This window comes from Rosa chinensis, chromosome 5 (genome assembly GCF_002994745.2).
Source record: "Rosa chinensis cultivar Old Blush chromosome 5, RchiOBHm-V2, whole genome shotgun sequence".
NCBI classification, from domain to species: Eukaryota; Viridiplantae; Streptophyta; class Magnoliopsida; order Rosales; family Rosaceae; genus Rosa; species Rosa chinensis.
Window position 1 is genome coordinate 21,719,137 of NC_037092.1, and position 19,400 is coordinate 21,738,536.

At 38.4% G+C, this 19,400-nt stretch overlaps 1 long non-coding RNA gene across 3 annotated transcripts; it reads left to right on the plus strand.

Moving 5' to 3' along the window:
* Positions 1-1,938: 1,938 nt before the first annotated feature.
* Positions 1,939-10,858, plus strand: LOC121049020. Of its 3 annotated transcripts, none has more exons than XR_005799142.1 (5): positions 1,939-2,318; positions 2,423-3,260; positions 7,736-7,850; positions 8,482-8,556; positions 10,422-10,858. It is a non-coding gene; the product is annotated as an uncharacterized LOC121049020 (long non-coding RNA). The 3 variants fall into 3 exon arrangements; XR_005799143.1 differs by lacking the exon at positions 10,422-10,858 and having other exon boundaries at positions 1,942-2,318; positions 2,423-2,573; positions 3,138-3,260; positions 8,482-8,739; XR_005799141.1 differs by lacking the exon at positions 10,422-10,858 and having other exon boundaries at positions 1,940-2,318; positions 8,482-8,739.
* The last annotated feature ends 8,542 nt before the right edge of the window (positions 10,859-19,400 follow it).

A 19,400-nucleotide genomic window follows, 5' to 3' on the forward strand; every position in this document is an offset into this window, starting at 1 on the left:
AGTATTAGACCCAAATAAATGGACTTTTATATCAAGAATGAAGTGTCGCATAATGAAATGCTTCTAAGAAATTTCCATAATGAAGGCTCCACCACAAAATATCGCATGAAAGCAATAAGCCAATAACTTTTGCATCCAAAGCATAAAAGAGAATAAGAGATGAACAAAACTGAATGTTTGACTACCAAATATAAGAATTCAAGACTTGTCGTCAGGAGACCAAGCGAAGAAAGTGATAACGGGAATAAGTGACTGCTTCCCACACGCGTCAGAACTAGAATGGATATGCGTTTGTTCTTTTTATAGGGTTAGGAGATTAGAACACCGTCGTGTCGTGCGACCACCGGCCAAGCGTGTGGGGGCGGGCGGTCAGGTCGTTGGACGGTTAAGTTTTAAAGGACAAATTAACTTTGTTTGCTAATTACCTCGACCAAGATCAAAGACAAATCTAAGTTCATTAGTTATAGCCAAAAAAAAAAAAAAAAATCTAAGTTCATTAGTTCATTCTTCATTTGACATCTGCAATTGCAAGAAACAATGCTTGACTGCTTATACGATACAGAGTAGGGTATGATCTCATTATAATGATGTTTTTATCCCTGAACAGATCAATAATCCACTTCATTTGTTACATGTCTATCTATTATGTGACGGATCTATACGTGTTATGGTTAATTTATTCTTGGTAGTATCATGTACCACCGATATTGCTCTAACCTTGATCACATAGATCAAACTATTAGAGTGACCTCAAAGTATACATATTTAGATAGAAGGTTTTATTCTCAAAATAGATTACTATATTATTTGTCGTGAACCACTTAGTACTATTAGAAAAATTGTAGTGTATGTTAAAAGTATGTCATACTTACACGGTTACACCTTTATGATTTGAGATTTTAATCTGAGAATTTTTTTTTCACATCATCGACTTCATTGGAGCCACTAATTTCCAACTCGCATGTCTTTTGCCCTTGAATATTTCATCATGTTACCAAATTTCTACTCCATCTACATTGTATTTGTCTGATGAGAAAATGTCTCAAATATTCTTCCCACTCCATTGTCAGCGTAAATGAGGCTGCAGTTTCATACTAGCTTTCTGGATCTCTCAGCCACAGCATCAATAATGGTGCATCATATTCTCTGTCAGGGAAAGTGAAATATACAGAGAAGCTAGCATGCTGCAGTAACGGGCAATTATTTGAGATATTAAGCTCAGCCGCGCCACGTATCTGAAATTTCTGAGCTGATTTGACGTCCCGGAAAAGTACACGGCCCAAGTGTGTTTGACACTTTGACAAGCCTTTTGCATTTTTCCATAGCCAATTTTTCGATTTTTCCGATCCTCAGTTCAACACGTATCCTACAGTTAGTACAGTACGTCCTGCTATCCTGAGGGGTGTGTCCCAGGGGACAGATACATACCCAATCCGCACAGAAAAGAAAGAAAGAAAGAAAGAAAGAACTGCTGACAAGCTAGTAAGACCCTGAGGGGTGTGTCCCTGGAGATAGATACATACCCAATCCGCAGAGAAAAAAAAAAACTGCTGACAAGCTAGTAAGACTGTAAGACCACTACTAAAAGTTTTCAGTATAAATTCAATTGGGAGGGTTCGAACCTCTGCTTATCTTTTCTTATAAATTCAATTGGGAGGGTTCGAACCTCAGTATGTCATGTACATCTGAAAATTGTGAAGTGACTGAAGTCATCAGAATTAGTTATAGCAGACTCCAAACAACAGCAACAGTTCCATGTGTTGGTTGTGGATGACAGTGAGCTGGACAGGAACTCGTAGAGACGTCCTTAAACGTTCAACCTTCAAAGGTATACTGCATAATAATGCTACCCCTATATATGGATAATTAAGTGACCTACCTCTTTTTTTTTTTTTGGTCAAATGAAACATCGATTAAGAGGCCCAAGGCCTAAGAAAACACAGCCTAAAGGACAGGCCCCAACAACACGGCTCACACGGTCAGAGCTAATTAAAGCAAAAGACCAGGACACCAAACAACATGGAAAACAAAGAGAGCAGAAAACATAGAAACTGGAAAAAAGAAAATCCGACAGCAGCATCACAGCTCCGATGAAAAAACACACCCGCCAACCTCGGATAAATCAGCGGTGTCTCAAGTGATCAATCTGAAAAGGTGGGCAAGGGAGGCCGTCGCGAGATAGGACATGCACAAGGGAAGAAGGCGGTCGGTCAATCCAGACCTCCGGGCACTTCTTCCGCACAACTAGCGAGGCAACCAAATCAGCTGCAGAGTTCGCTTTCTGAGGAATCCAAAACCAAGCGAAGCGCGGGTTTGAGGTAATAGAATTCCTGATCATAGACACTGTCGGAGCAATTCTCCAATCACATGCACTTGTTGACCTGTTGATAATGTCCACTAAAGACTTTGAATCTGATTCAAGGATAATCGGTGAGGAAGGGATACGCTTGGCCACATCGATAGCCACCGCTGCTGCCGCCGCCTCCGCCTCCAACGCAGAGCCCGATCGACACAAAAGAGTAGCTCCCTCAAATAGGATGCCATGAGAATCACGAGCAAGAGCAGAAACACCGGTAAGCTTCGAACTCTCAATCCAAGCTACATCACAGTTGATTTTGATATGACCAGGAGGAGGTGGACTCCAGTTTTGGGCCTGATTGCACATTGCACTACTACCTGGAGAATTATGGTGCTTAATCTGGCACTGATAGTGAGAATGATATTGTGGGAATAGAGATGATTGTAACTGGTGGTGGTTTGAATTTGAGGTTTGGAGAAGAGATTGGGGATGAGACTGATGAAGTACGGGATGATTGTGGAGGGGAACTGAAGTGCGGTCAATGTAATGCTGATCACTTGGGCAGGCATAGTTAATCGTAACAGATGGGATGGAATCGGAGCAATGAAAATCGGGGTGTAAGGGGAGCGGAGAAATATGAGGCAGAGCTGGGTTTGCTCCGAGAGAAACAACAGGGTTGTATCCAGAAGGGATAGTAGAAGTAGAAGTAGAAAGGTGAGCAGAGATGGGGATTAGAGTAGAAGAATGAGTGGGGGAAGGGGGACTACATACCTGAGAGTGTCGCGTGTGCTCATGAGGATGAGGATTTGATCCTGAAATGGGATTGTGATTATTGCAGGTGATGAATTCAGCAGCAGCGATACCAGCTCTTCTGGCAATCAAACTCGGATCAATAGGGATAGCCTCATAGACAAATGCATTCCTAGCTTTCCAAATTTCCCAGAGGAGGAAAGCAACCTTGGTGAGAAAATCCTCTTTAATTGTTTTGTTGCCCTTCACCATGAGAATAATATTTTCAAACCATATATCAAAAGTACTGATGGCTTGCAAATTGATCTTGTAATGCAATTCTGAGGCAAACCAAGCACACACTGCACCAGGACAGTGAAGAAAAATATGCTCAATAGACTCAGGAAACATATCACACACAGGGCACATAGGGGAAGAAATGATTTTCCTTCTGTGAAGATTTAGGTAAGAAGGAAGAGCCTTGGCCAAAATTCTCCAAAGAAAGTTACGAATCTTAGGAGTAGATTGAGTAGACCAAACCGTCTTCCAGACAATGTGGTTCATTCTGTGGGATGAGTGGACCTGTTGTATGGTAGGCTTGCAGGTTTGCGCATGTATGAAGTGGTAGCCTGACTTGACTGAGTATTGGCCACACTTTGTCTCCGGCCAAATAATTCTATCCATCCTGGACTGGTCACCCAAGGCAATACACTCAATATCCAACTGCTCTTCCTTAGAAATTAGGTCACTGATCATATCAAGCTTCCAACATCTATTATCCCAATCAATTAGGTCCTTCACCAAATGTGGTCTAGAGCTATTCACAGGAAGTAGAGGCTGCAAGAAACCATGGGTGGACGAAGAAATCCACTTGTCAGCCCATATATTAATCATCTCCCCATTCCCAACCTGCCATCGTGCCCCATCCACAATTAAACCTTTACCATCTAAGAGGCTACTCCACGCCCATGATGCGCGGGAACCCTTTCCAGCATTTAGGATATCGGAGTGTGGATAATAAATTCCTTTTAGAATCTGAGCACAAAAAGAAGTAGGATCGGAGTGAAGTCTCCAAACTTGCTTAGCTAGGAGCGAGGTATTGAACTCACTGAGATTTCTAAAGCCCAAGCCACCCCTTTCTTTAGACTGGGCAAGAAAATCCCAGCTCCTCCAATGGATTTTGTTCTCATCCTTCTTCTGACCCCACCAAAAATTAGCCAACATAGCATCAAGCTCCTTGCAAATAGTGACTGGAAACTTAAAACAATGCATGGGAAAGGTGGGAACAGCTTAGGCCACTGATTTAATAAGAGTTTCCCTCCCAGCAAATGACAAAGTGCAAAGTTTCCAATTCTGGATCTTGTCAGCCAACTTAGCTTTGATAAAGGAGAGGGAAGCTATTTTCGATCTACCCCAAATAATAGGGAGACCAATATATCTCCCAGGATTGATAGTTGCTGGGACACCAAGAATCTCGGAAAGATCAAGAACATCTGCATCAGGCATGTTAGGTGTATAGTATAGAGTAGACTTATTATGATTCACAAGCTGACCCGAGGCAACACAATACACATCAATGATATGCATCATCTCAATACAATTAGCAGTTGTGGCCTTCAAGAAGAATAGAGAGTCATCGGCAAAGAAAAGGTGTGACAAAATCGGACCTTGCTGACTGAGCTTGATACCATGTAGAGTTCCGACTTCACAAGCTTTTCTGATAAGTGAGGAGAGAACATCCGATACGAACAAGAACAAATAGGGGGAAATTGGATCACCTTGTCTCAAACCTCTTGACGGTTTGAAATACTCCCCAACCTTACCATTTAGGGTGACAGCAAAGGACACAGATTTAACACATGCCATGATTAACATAACAAAACCATTGGCAAAGCCCATACGAATAAGAACCATCTCAATCCCATTCCACTCTATCGTAAGCCTTGCTCATATCCAACTTGAGAGCAAGCTCTTGAATGTCTCCAGATTTCCTCAACTTCAAATAATGAAAGGCCTCATGCGCAACCAAAATGTTATCTTGAATTTGACGACCCGGAACAAAAGCACACTGATGAGGAGATATGATACTTGGCAGAAACTCTTTCAATCGATTCGCTAGCATTTTAGAGAGAATCTTGTATGAGTAATTGCAAAGACTAATAGGGTGGAATTGATCGACCTTCTCAGGACAAGGGATTTTTGGAATGAGAACAATGTTTGTCTTGTTCAGATCCGAAAGAATATGAGCAGTTTCATGAAATTCTGTTGCAGTAGCACTCATAGTCTCATTGATGATGTTCCAAAAATTCTGAAAGAATATCCCATGAAAACCATCCGGGCCCGGGGCCTTGTCAGCCCCCATATGGAAAGCAGCCTCTTTAACTTCTTCAGCAGTGAATTCTTTGGTGAGAGCAGAGTTCATTTCAGGACTAGTAACCGGTGCCACCGCCCGTAAGGCCTCATCCCAATCTCTCTCACCAGAGCTCTTGAAGATGTCCTTGAAATAATTCTCCACTTCAGACCGAATGGTGCCCTCACGGTCCAGCCAAACATCACTGGCCGATTTAAGCTTAAGTACTTTGTTCCGCTGCCTTCTTTGGATGGTTGTCAAATGAAAGAATTTGGTGTTTGAGTCCCCAGCTTTAAGCCAATTAACTCTGGATCGTTGAGTCCAGTATTTCTCCTCTTTTTTCCATAAAGAATGAATTTCTCCAATTAAAAAAGACTCCCTGTTACGAGCTTCAGCAGATGTAGACTCCTGTATGACTTGGAGCTCCTCTGTTCTGCTATTAATGGCCTTGCGATTATTAGCGAATTTGGTCTTGCTCCACTTAGATAAATCATGACTACATCTTTGACTTCTTGTAACCCATTGCGCAGCACCAACAGTTGGAGAGTTATCGGTCCAAGAAGCCTCCACAACATCTCTACACTCCAGATCATCAACCCACATTGGTTCAAACTTAAAAAGTTTTGGCCCACGAACCGTTGTAGGATCAGACTAAAAAATAAGAGGACAATGATCAGACCCCATACGAGGTTGGTTAAAAACATACGAATCAGGCCACCGCTCCAACCACCTTGTGTTTACCACTCCCCTGTCCAACTTTATCTTAATAAGCCCACCATCATACCAATTATTGCACCATGTAAGCTTCTGACCCTTTGATTGAAGCTCAATAAGGTCATTAGCTTCCATAAACTCACGAAGAAACCGCCTCCTACCTGGATTCCAAGGGTTGCCACCCTCCTTTTCATGAGGCCATAAGAATTCATTAAAATCCCCGGCACAAAGCCACGGGAGATCAAAAGAACCAGCTAAGTTAGCACAGCTATTCCAAAACCCAGGTCTACTTTTCTTGTCCGGTGGTCCATAGAACCACGAGAAACAAACCAAAGAATCATCACACTTGAACTTGACCACCGTATCAATTAGAAATTTGGATTTAGAGAGAATTTGAACTGAAACAGTGTTATCCCACCACATTGCCAGACCCCCAGCAGTTTTGATGGGTTTCACAGTAGTGCCATAGGGAAACTTACATTCCTTCCTTAAAGATTTGACGTCCTTATCCTTCATTCGAGTTTCCGAAAGAAAAATAAGGGATGGGCGATACTTTCTTATCAGCTCCTTAAGAGCCTGCTTTGTCATGGATTGCCCCAGCCCATGACAATTCCAACATAGTTGTATCATGGAGACCTTGTGGCTGTTGGCGAGCCACCACCGCCTTCAACGCTTTTACTCGTTGAACATCCATTATTCACAACCTCAGACTTCGACAATAACGTCTCAGTTGTAGAGGTGGAATGCTTGGTGAACTTTCTTAATTTCCTTCCAGAGGGAGCCTGGGCCTTGTCCGGCTGAAAAGGTCTCTTTGCTTGACCTTGAGTGGGTGAGGGGGAAGAGTCTTGGATATTTGTGGTCATGATTTGTGGCAGTATTATTGGTGAGAAGTTGGGGGGTGATGAAATGGGATGTGGGTAATTGGAACATGAGGGTATTTGAGGAAAAGGTCGTGACAAAAGAGTGTCAAGTGTAGCTGGAATATCATTACCAGAGTTGTTACCCTGATTAAAAAACCATGGGTAGCCAAAACCGCTCCTATTTGTCACATTTTGAGTTTGTTCTAGGAAAATGGTCCTTGAGACACTGTTTGGTAGGGGATCAAATCTAGGTGGAGGGGAGGGCATGGAAATATTATTAAGGTTTGATACAATTGGGGTAGTGGGGTACCTTGAAAGTTCCCTTGGCAGAGCCTTTGTGTAGTTGCTTTCACATTGGTTGACAACAGCGGCATGGGCACTTGTGTCAGGAAATTATATTCTGACAGAGGGGGCTGAATGCTGTATGTGAAGTTCATTGATGTGACTTGGGGAGGCTCGTTGGGGTTGTGAATTTTGGCCGTTGTCACTGCTTTCCATAGGTTGGATAGTTTGGCCGGGAAACCTCCTTCTATTCCGACCACTTGCCGTCTTGGTCTGTGGATTTTCATTCCTGATTTGCTTTCGAGGTGGTAATGCACGAAGCCAATCACCTAAAGTGACCTACCTCTCAAGCCTCCTTTTATCTTTTCCTGTTTTCATGTTATCCAAATATTAACTGATTGATATTAATCATGTTGACCAAACTTGCATCACAATATTTTGCAAGCATGCTGTTATGCTCCATTCCGATATTTAATTATCTTTATTTTTTCTTGGTAGCAGTGACCTGTGTGGATTCTGGGGATGAAGCTCTTTAGGTTTGCTTGATATTGATTTAAACCAAAGTTATTCGGATTCTACTCCAACCATTTCGCCGAAGTCATCATCAGATCAAGAGGTGAGAGATATATGCTCCTTAATATTTAACCATCCTGCCTACTCCTCCAAAGATTCTAGTAATTTAATTTAGTTTTTTTTTTTCAACTGGTAATTGGATTTTTATTTACTATTTAAAAAGTTGTCTTACAAGTTACACCAATGTAATTGTTTTGAGATTTGAGTCATGTAGCACCAAATAGGTTGAGTATCTTTTCATTTCTTGGTTGCTTGATGCAACCCACTATATAACATTTTCTAGCCAGAGATTGTCTCCTGATTAGACCAAATGTGGCTCGGGCAGTAGTTACATTGTCTCGAATTTCAAATCTATGGTCTAGAACATTCATTGAATATATATGCATTCCCCTCCAAAAATTGAAATGTTGTCTGACAATAATGAGACAATCATCATATTTAAAATGTTGAGCTACACAGCAAGTCAGTAACACAGCTTACAGCTAGTAGCTAGCTTGAATATACGTAACTTAGGCATTTTAGACGAAGTGATGGAAAATATTTTAAAGTGGCTGATTATATATCCTAGTATCAGTCTGATGGGTTAGTTAATTAAGCATGACAATTAGTTCATGTATTTTGTCATATTATTTGGGACACACTGTGTGTGACAAATTTTGCCTCAAATGCTGCAGGGACCAATCAATTTTATCATCACAGCTTACTGTATGCCAGGGATGAGAGGTTATGATTTGCTGAAACGGATCAAGGTCAATCGATCACCACAACCAACATAACTATCATACTTTCTTCTACTTTGCTGAAATTCTAGTGAAAATAAAATTTTGACAATAGTATGGACTGTTAATTATATATATAAGAAAGTAAAATAAACAAAGCTGGTATGACTAGTGTTTTCTGAAGCACATTGATCGATCTTCTTGTTTAATATCCTTTGATCTTTTTTTTTTTTTTTTTGGTTACAAAAATGGTGGTCGGGTGGGACTACCACTCCGGGGCCGAGAGCAACATGGGTAAGACCCCTCCCCATAGAGTGTTTTTCACATGCGGATGATCGAACCAGTGACCTCCTTACTACCAGGAGTATCACTGTAGTGTTTTTGGGTAAACATCCTTTGATCTTTATATGTTGGGATCTTACTGGAAAGATGTACCAGTCGTGCTTATGTCAGCAGATAATGTACCTTCAAGGATTAGCATGTGGGGTTTTTTACAGTATTTGGATGTTTACCATACACTCATTTACATCTAATTGAACTAAAATTACAGTTTAGTTAAATCAAATTTACAACATTGACAACAAAGTTATCACATTTGCTTTAGGGTAAATTCCTCCTATGGTACCTGAGGTATTGCTACTTGGACAGTTTGATACCTGATGTATTAAAGGGGACAGTTTGGTACTTGAAGTTAGACTCCGTTTGACACTTTGGTATTTCTGTTAATTTTTCTGTTAAATGTAAGGATAAAATTGACATTTAGAATATATGTATAAAAACATAATAAAAAAACATGAGTTTGTGGGTTGATTTTCTTCATAATTTTATAGGTATGAATTAATGCTTATGGGTTATGTTGAAGGTGAAATATTCAAATTTTATGTTTAAGAAATATAGTAATCATATAGTGAACACCCATAAGAGTACTCTATTGAAACTAGTCTCATACAACTAAATTTTTTTAAACATAAAATTCAATTATGTCAACTTTAACATAACTCAAAAGCATTAATTCATTTTCATTTTCTCCTAAATGACCCGAAAAATGATGAAGACCTAAAATAATACCAAATAATATCATCGCATTGTGTTTATGAAGAGGAGGAAAAATCAATGGATTCATAGAGAATAGTACAAAAAAAATATCTTATTATTATATTTCTTTAACATAAAATTCGAATATTTCACCTTCAACATCACTCATAAATATTAATTTATACCTATAAAATTATGAATAACGGCAATCAACCCACAAACTCATGTTTTTTTTATTATGTTTTTATACATATATTCTGAATGTCAATTTTATCCTTACATTTAACAGAAAAATTAACAGAAGTACCAAAGTGTCAAACAGAGTCTAACTTCAGGTACCAAACTGTCCCATTTAATACATCGAGTATCAAACTGTCCAAGTAGCAATACCTCAGGTACCATAGGAGGAATTTACCCTTTGTTTTACACATTTAGATATAATTGAATAAAGTTACCACATCGACAACAATTTGTTCATAAACTTGTAAAAATATGATAGGTAGAGTAATTACCTCTAATAGAACTAAAATTACCAAAAAAATAACTCTATTTACCACAATGACAACAAAATTTATGTTAATTCTGTAAATGAGTGTATCACATACATACAGGTACTCTAAAATTTCCCTTAGCATGTAAGTTTCTCCATTTCATCCTTATAACCGTCAACAATGCTCTATTCGCACTCTTCATCAGAAAGCCTTGTAGCAGCTCCATTGTTGTAATCTAGAGTTTTTACTTTTTCAGTGCACTGTAATTAAGAAGCTTTAAATTGTTTTCCTCTATATTTTTGCAAATTCCTTATTGCACGCAAATTACTCTTGATTAAACTGAAATTGAATGTTAATGCATGTATGTAGGTGCTTGGAGGAAGGGGCTGAGGCGTTTCTTTTGAAGCCACCAAAGTTATCAGATTTGAGAAAGCTAATTCAGCCTTACCTGATCAAATCACTCCACCATTCTGGTAACAACAACACTGACAGTTGCTGGGAGGCTGCTGATATCAATGACCAGTAAAAACAAAAACAAAAAAACAAAAGCACTTGAGAATAAGTGACAATTTGTACATGTACTGGTAGCGATCGTGGGAACATGAATCACATCTTTGTGTTAACATGTATGCATTGTTGAATATGTGATCGGACCTAGGTACTGATACGGTCTTGCTAGATTGATTAACTGATGACGCGAGTTCTTTTGCTGACTAGGCATTTCAAAATATCCTGGATCAGCTATCCTTTTCTGGTAATGGTGTTGTAATTAGCTAGAGAACGTACAAGAAATCACTGAAGTTCCTAAGCTTTCTCTTTGTGTGCATGCCTAAATTTTAAGTCTGAAACAGCTGCTAGATGATTTAAGCGGCCAGAAGACGGGCTTAGCTTTCAGTTAGAGTTTTGCAATGAGGAACATAACTAATTGGCGTGCCAGTGCACTAAAATTGGAGGTGCACAATTAATTAAGGGTTTTTGTCCATTTACCCCATTTTTAGGGATTTTTTTCTCACTTACTCCTTACCCAAAACACTCTAAGGAAGTCTTCCCTAATACCCCATAAAGTTTTTTGTTTATTTTTGAGACCATTTTAACCTCACCCCTTTGTTATTTAGAGAGAGAGAGAGAGAGAGAGAGAGAGAGAGAGAAAATGGAAGAGACAGAAATCATAGGAGACTTCGCCGAAGCCCGTCACCGGGCGTCAGATTCCGGCCAACTTTCGCCGGATTCGGGTCATCAGCATCCACCCACCGGACTTTTCGAAAACCTCGCCGGAGGTCACCAAAGAGGTTGTCGGAGATATCATAGGTTGCTGTAAAGGTTTATTGCCCCCAATAGATGCCTATTGCCCCCTAATAGACGTTTATTGGGTCTATTGCCCCCCAATAGATGTTTCGATTGCCGAAATGGAAACTAATCTATCTAAAATTAGACAAATAAAACTTTAATCAAGGAAAAAAATAAGGAGATTACATCAATTCAAAACATTTGTTGCCTCCCCAATAGCCGTCTATTGAGCCCCAATAGAGGTCTATCCGGGGCAATAATTTGTTTTTTTTTTTTTTTTGAGCTTCTGCCCCCCATTTTACCAAAAAAAAAGAAAAGAGAAAAAAGACGAGGCTTGAATCCACCGCACCGCGTCCTCCGCCTCAAACTCAATAAACTGCGAAAATCGACTCAACATAAAACAAAAACTATCAATTCAGCTATGTACTTTTCTTAATTCCCATTCTAGTGCCCAAAAAGACACGATATTAAGTCTAAGAAAATAGCAACAGTAAACTAATAGCGAGCTTAGGAGCGTCACAATTGGAATTGAAACTACTGGCCAGCAATACAAGTCGCTTCGAGGCCTGAAGAGCGGTGACCAGATCGGAAATCCACTGCTCTATGGAGCATGAAGAAGAAGTGGAAGCATCCAAGGGTGGAAATTCGAGTCCTTTGAAGTTCCTAATCTCCCCGAACAAATGCGTCAATAACGCAATCCTGAAGGCTCAGCTGTCGTTGATGAACTTTCCAGCGCCGATGAAGTCGTTGAAGAGTTGAAGAAGCTCCGACATGCCGCCGGCAAGCTCCACCGCAAGGCTCTGTTCCGATGCTTTGCATCGAGATGGAGTTCGACTCCGGTAGCTCCGACCGGAGCTTCAAGTGTGGACTATCACCGCCATGTCGTCCAAGATCATGATGGTGACCGGAGGTGGAGATCAGAGAGAGAGAGAGAGAGAGAGAGAGAGAGAGAGAGAGAGAGAGAGAGAGAGAGAGAGAGAGAGAGAGAGAGAGAGAGAGAGAGAGAGAGAGAGAGAGAGAGAGAGAGATTTTTTTTTTGAGAAGAGAGAATGAATTGCATTTATAGACAATTGAGATACAAGTACATGATATAAGTATGGGAGAGTCAAAAATGACAATCCACAGCCTAATATGAAAGTCAGTAAACAAAAGCCTAAAATTGGAGTATGGAGAGATAGAGATGAGAGAGGATAAAATGTAGTTTATTAATTAAATCAAGGGCAAAATTGTTATTTTCCTTTAAACAGAGTAAGTGTGAATAAAAACTTGTTGCTGGGGTAAGTGGGATAAATTTGGCCAATTTTGATGCTATGGGTCAAGAACCCTTTTAAAATTAATAATGTGTTCTTGTGTTATGTCACGTGTGTGTGCATGTAGGGTAGGACTTAAAATTCTTGGGATTCATGAAATCTATCTTTAGGTAACCAACAGGAAGAGGCGTTACAACTTCATTCAAGTGATTTGTACACAAGAAAGTGCTCAAGTTCTAGTACATACTCTTGAAAATGCTTACGTTATGGTCTTATAGTCTTATACTCTGTAACACCATTGTTGAGTAGTCTTGGAATCTTTTATTTCTCGAGATAGATTGTGACAGAAATAATAACTTGTTTATTTTTGTTATTTTTTTTTATCCTCTCTAAAGTTGTAGTAATTTTTTTTTATTAATAAAATTGACGGATGAGCGACTTCCTAGTATATAGGTCCGCTCGGCTGTCATCTTTGGACTTGATCGCTGAGGAGAGCTAATCTCTCCTTCTCCGCTACTATTGAATTATTCTCACATATGCTTCTCTTCTTCCACCATAAGGATTAAGGAATAGGTTTTTTTTTTTTTTTTTTTTTTTTTTGATGACTGATTAAGGAATAGTTTATACTTCTCTGTAAAATAATTCACTCCTCATTAGTGTCATGGACTTCTGGCCAGTTATACACGTAGTAGCTAGGTCGACTAGGTTCTTGGGTTTTCAATATCCATAAAAACAAAACAAAAAACCAAAGCGCAGAGAACTTCTAGACTAAGTTTTACACTAGCAATCCCAGTTTTGGGCCTATGATTATGTTTGGGAAAAGACCCTGAAAATAGACCCAAAAGAAAATGACTCCCAAACCTAGTATAACCCCTCCACGTATTGATCGATCAAAATGAGCTTCACCGACTTTTTCCTCTTAAATGCTTCTTAGAAATTTCCATAAAAAAAGTCCCACTACAAAATATCCAAAAAGGACCCAGAGAGCTTAAACAAGAATCATTCCATGAAAGAAAACCCAGCGAAAGTGACGACTCTGTTTTTATAAAAAAAAAAAAAAAAAAAAAAGTCGGTTAGATGGTCTCTACACGGCCTTACACGCGTCGGACTGTGAGTGGGGACAGTGTAAAAGGTTTTATTCGTACGGCGACGTGTCAAGCAATCAACGGCTAAGTATTTGGCGGCAGGTCTAGGCCGTTGGGCTGTTCAGTTTTGAGGGGAAGATCTTTGTTTTGTGATTGTGCCCCTTTTTAATGTTTTCATGTCAATTTCCTCCATCATAATCAAACACATGAGTAACCCATGGCGCTTTTTGAGTCTAGGTTCGAAGTTTCTTAGGTCCTTGCTTCAATTGACTCCTTAAATAATTATAATATGATATGTGTTTTAGATTTACATTGAAGTAATCTCACTAATTTGTTATTAAGCTAACACGACTTGATAGACTTGAAAAGACTCTAATAGAGGTTTAGTTGTGGTGTCATGTACTTTTTTTCTTTTGCGTTTATCTTCCAATTGATTTTGCTGGTGCTTCGAGTGGTGTTCTGCTCCTTTCATTTTGGATGAGGATAAAAGATTCGAACTTAGTACCTAGGTCAATTTCAGGTCTGGATCTTGCGTTCACTATTCATGTAAATTCAAACTTGGTACCTAGGTCAATTTCAGGTCTGGATCTTGCGTTCACGATTCATGTACACTAAAGTCACTAACTCATCTCATTGCCAACCTCTATTAGGTCTTTTTTTTTTATATATACGAAACTTCTATTAGGTCTTTAGTCCATGGAGCGTTTTTGCTATTTGGTTTGATAGGTAGAAAGACAATAATTGTGTCTTGAACTTGTCGTTCTTTATTGTTAACTCTTTGTTTTAAGACTATTTATGATCTATTTTACTATTTTACAGAATAAATTTTGCATGAAAACTAATTTAACAATAAGTTTATGGGTCAAATTATTTATTCTTGTTTTTTTATAATATTGCTTTGTCATTATTATTGAATTTTCTCATCTTTCGCACGAATTGCTCAAAATATTAATAAAAATGAGTCTAGCTTGAAACCCTTTTTAGAAATTAATTATCAGTTAATTTAATCATTACAGTCTTCCTTTTCTAACTTCCTTTTCAACACACCGACATGGTAGTCTCTACTATCTTTTATTTTTTTTTATTGAAAGTGCACTCCTCAGAAAATCATATGTGGACAAGCTTTGTACTATTTTAAGTAATCTTCAAGCCTAGGAAGCGGGTATTACGTAAGAAGCTTTATTTTAGAAACATTTAGGACAATTTAGGTCAAGTTAGATTGATTACTGATTTATCAAAAAGAAAGAGACTCATATCCACGAAATGCATGCATAGAATAATGGAAGTGTCATTCATGCATCTATAACGGATTGGTAATCTTGGAGAAAGAATAAGGTACATAATTATCTTATGCGGGACCAAGAACTGGTTTTACAAGTTTCTTTTCAAGCAAAACTTAATTAATTTGTCGAATGGTTTGCTACTTTGTCAACATTCATGCACACATTTTGCATGTTTTCATTATTTTTATTCACTTTTGTATTTACAAAGATTTCTATGGAATCCTAAGAGATATGAAGTTATCATGGGGTATATGCAAGTCCTATATGTCCTGTCAAATGAAGAAAAACAAGATACATTACGAGCAGGGTCATATATAGAATCAAATGAAAGGTTTTTCTTGCTCAAAGTATCAAGGGGTGTTGTTTTGACCTAATAGGGGATCATTATGAGCCTCTCAAGCTTTTAAAATAAGCATAAATATACCCAAAATCTCCAATTCTTTCTCCGTACGTAGTCTAGCTTGAGATTTAATACACACGCACATATAGAAAAAACATTTTATTGTACTTGAAATATATTGACAAACAGAATAATTGAAACTGCTCTGACAAGAAACAGAAGTAGAGTCGTAGAGAGTCATTAATTCGTGATAATAAAAAGGAAATGAAAATAGAAGAGCTATTGAGAGAGGATGTTGGAGGTTGTTTTTTTTTTCTTTTCTCAATATTCTCTCTAAAATATCTAAGAATGTAAGATGAAGAACGTATTAAAATTAATGTTCTTGCAGCAACTCCAAAGCCTCCCTATTTTTCAGTTTAACTTTCGAGGGGCTTACAGTTAACATTTCGCATGGTCGCATGTAGGGCTGTCAATGGGTTGTGTCGGGTTGGGTTCATGTCGGGTCAAGGTATTTGTCGTGTCGCAAGATACAAACCCAAATCCAACCTATTTATTAAACGGGTTACCCGTTTCCAACCCGCTTAACCTATTTAACAAATATGTTGTGTCATGTTAGACAAAATGACTCATTTAAGGGTTAACAATGCGACCCATTAACTAAAAAAATGCATAAATTGATTAAATTCACTAAAAACTCTACCATACGAAGAATATAAATAATTATATATATTCATAAATAATTAAATCCAATAATTATAAAGCAAAATATTTCAAATAATCTAATCCTGTGATCAAATACTCCCAACGCCCAAAATGTCAAGAAGAAGTATAGCATAATCGGGTTATAAAGGTTCACTTCGTGTTGGCGAGTTGACCCATGGCTGACCCATTTATTAAATGGGTCATGGCGGGTTGACTCACGGCCGACCCACTTTTTAATCGTGCGGAGTTTCGTGTCGTGTCAGAATTGATAGCCCTAGTCGCATGGAGTTGTTTACAAGCCTCTTATTACATATCAATGAAACTTGCTTAATTGCCTAACCAAGTTATGTACTATATACTCACACTAAAAATTAGTAATGGTGCGTTTCGAGCAAATGTGTTGGAGGGGTAAAGTGCATCGGAGAACAATGTAGGTAAACTAATTAATCAATGGATAAAAGGGAAGCATAGCCAGTGGTACCCTTGCTTATTCTATAATTTCCTTTTCCTTTTTTTTTTTTTTTTTTTTTTTCTGTTCAATGAGAAGTATAAGTAGAGGGATGTTGGGAGTTAATATTATCAAATTATCTATTATTTATTATAATTAAATAAAAAAATGTAGTGTGAAAAATAAATAGAGTGGTATCATGAGATTCACCCCCCGAGATTTAAACTTTAAAATTATCATGAGCTCTTGAGTTGGGTGGTATATTACCTGTCATCCTAGCTTATCTTTCAGGTTCTCGAGACTGTTGTTTCGTACTTGAAAGAACTCAGCCAAAACATCATTGATGAATATATCATGTTCAAAAAGTTATGAGTTTTTTTTTTTCCCTCCACGTAAAAGTTGAAGATGAACTGCCACATTAAAAGCTGAAACATGCATGTGTGCTGGTACCCAGCTATTTTCTTGATTAAAGCTGTTGATGGCACAAGTCATCAAGCATGTACCAGCTTCGCGTCTGAAATCTGTATTGAGCTGTTGATACTTGATTAGAATGGCATCATGAACGTAGCACTGGGATATTCTCACAGAAGCACCAAGCCACTAACATCAGTTAAAATGCTTAGAAAAAGTTATGACAGTGATTCTTTTAATCCCTTCTACTTCGTTTTCACTGGTAGTACGTTCTGATTGATTGTACTGAGGACGGAATCCCGGCCTGCTTTGACGAACTGTCTAAAAATCCAATAATTGCTCACCGAAACTATGCATCACAGCTTTCTTTGATAAATAAAGAACTGATGCATCATAACTTGAGTGATATACTATATAGAGTTGACGACATACGAAACTACAGAGGAATGCTAATAACATTTTTCATTATTTCTCATTTTGTTTATTATTATAAAAAAAATTCATTTTCTCGATCAAATATACCAGTTTTGATCTCATATATACTACATCATGCGAACAGACTACATGAGATATTACCAGCTGATCTCAATTCAAAATTAATTTGATGCGGACAGTCCATTTGGTCCTTTGAAATGGTAGCAATGTCCTTTGTGTATTGCCCAAGTTACAGAAGTAGGATTACTACTAGGGCAGAAAAAATACAAATAGGTTTTGTTCGGTGGTTTACCTAGCTATAGAAAAGCAGTAGATGATTTGGCAATGCACCATGGGCCCGCTGGGTTTCTTTTAAACACAGTAACGGGCAATTATATGATGCATTGGCTAGGGCACACCATGATGAAGTGATAAGTGATTTGACTGTTCCCAAACATGTCCCAGATGTTGGACAAACTCTTTCGCGATTTGATTGCGATTTGCCATTCCACACTTAAAAACTTATCCTCTCAGGGTGTCCCTGTGTAGGGTCACCCCCCAACCCAAACTCTTGTGGTCTCGTGGGTCAAAGAAGTGCGGGACCTTTGACAAAAATCTGAGAGTAAAAGCTGACCCAGAATTCATAGGCTATTCATTACCTTTTATCATTATTGTCCTCCTTCAGTGTCAAGTCTTGTCTTTCTACCCCAATTATGTGGAAATATTGAAACAAACTTCTGAAGAGTTCGAACTATATTTTTCCATAAACTGTGTTGAGAATGCATTCATGGTATTGTTTCTAAATTTAGATGTTAGTTAGAATAAGTCTACCCGATGGGTCATCGGGTCGCTTATTGTTCACTATTTTTTTAATATTTATTTTCACTGTCTGGATCACGGGCATAGTTTTCAAACTGACATTGGTCACTCTGGGTCACTTTTTGAGTCAATTTCGTGACCTGCAAACTGACTTGGTGACCCAGGTCAGTTTGGAAACCGTGCCTGTGACACAGAGAGTGGAAATAAACACTAAAAAACAGTGACTAGTAACTGACCCGGTGACCCAACGGGTGAACTTGCTCTTATGCATCAATTATTAGTTATAAGGCCCTTTTAGATATAAATCCTTAGGTTTTTAATTAATCAGATTGCAAAAGATTGGCGGTGGTCCTGTGTGCAGGTCCTCCCAATCTTTTCTACTTGGCAAACCTTTGATCGAAGATGACAATGATGTGCCTCTTGTCACTCTGAAGAAGAAGAAGGGTAGATTGCCGGAAGTAAGAACAAGAGCCAACGGCCCAGTAACTACAATTGGAGGTTCGGTTTCTAGCCCTAGAGATAAGGGCAAAGGAAAGCCTTAGGCTTTCCTAGTCTCTTGTCTACCACTTGAAATTGGGTCTTCTATTACTTTCTTCTTAGTTTACTTTAGTTGTATACCAATTGAGGTCTCTAGGCGACTAGATTTACTTTTCAAAGAGGGGTTAGTAGTGAGGAATTGATTTCATGTTGTTTAGGCTCAATAAGTGAGCGTCTGTGTTAACAGTGAGGGTCACCTATCTTTTGCTTAGTGACTTGTGTCATTTAGTTTTTTTGGTATGAGACAGCATATGATGTACGCGTCTTATGGCCATGGATAAGTAATAAAGTTATCTATTTTCAAAAAAAAAAAAAAAAAGATTGCAACTGTACTTTGTAAGAACTAAAGAAAATTGCTCTTTTTCCATAGTTAACAATGTTGAAATCATAATCATAATTTTAAGCAATCTGAAATAAAGTTGCACACTTTAATTCTTCATCTCTTCATCCGTTAGTTATCCAGAATTATGCATTCGTACCTAAGAAGTACCGATACGGGTATGAGTACCCGGATACGATACGATCGGATACGTGGAAACGGCAAATCTTAAATATAATAGGATACGGATACGTAAAGGAAACGCCAATTAAATATATATATATATATATATATATATATAAATATAATTAGAAGAAAAAAAATATGAAACATAAACAAAAGAAAGATGGGAGAGTGGGAGGAGAGGTTTCTGATGTTGTTGGGGAGACAAAGATCTAGTCTTTTCTCTTATCTGAGGAGGAGGTGGGAAAGAATGAGCAGAAGACCAGAAAT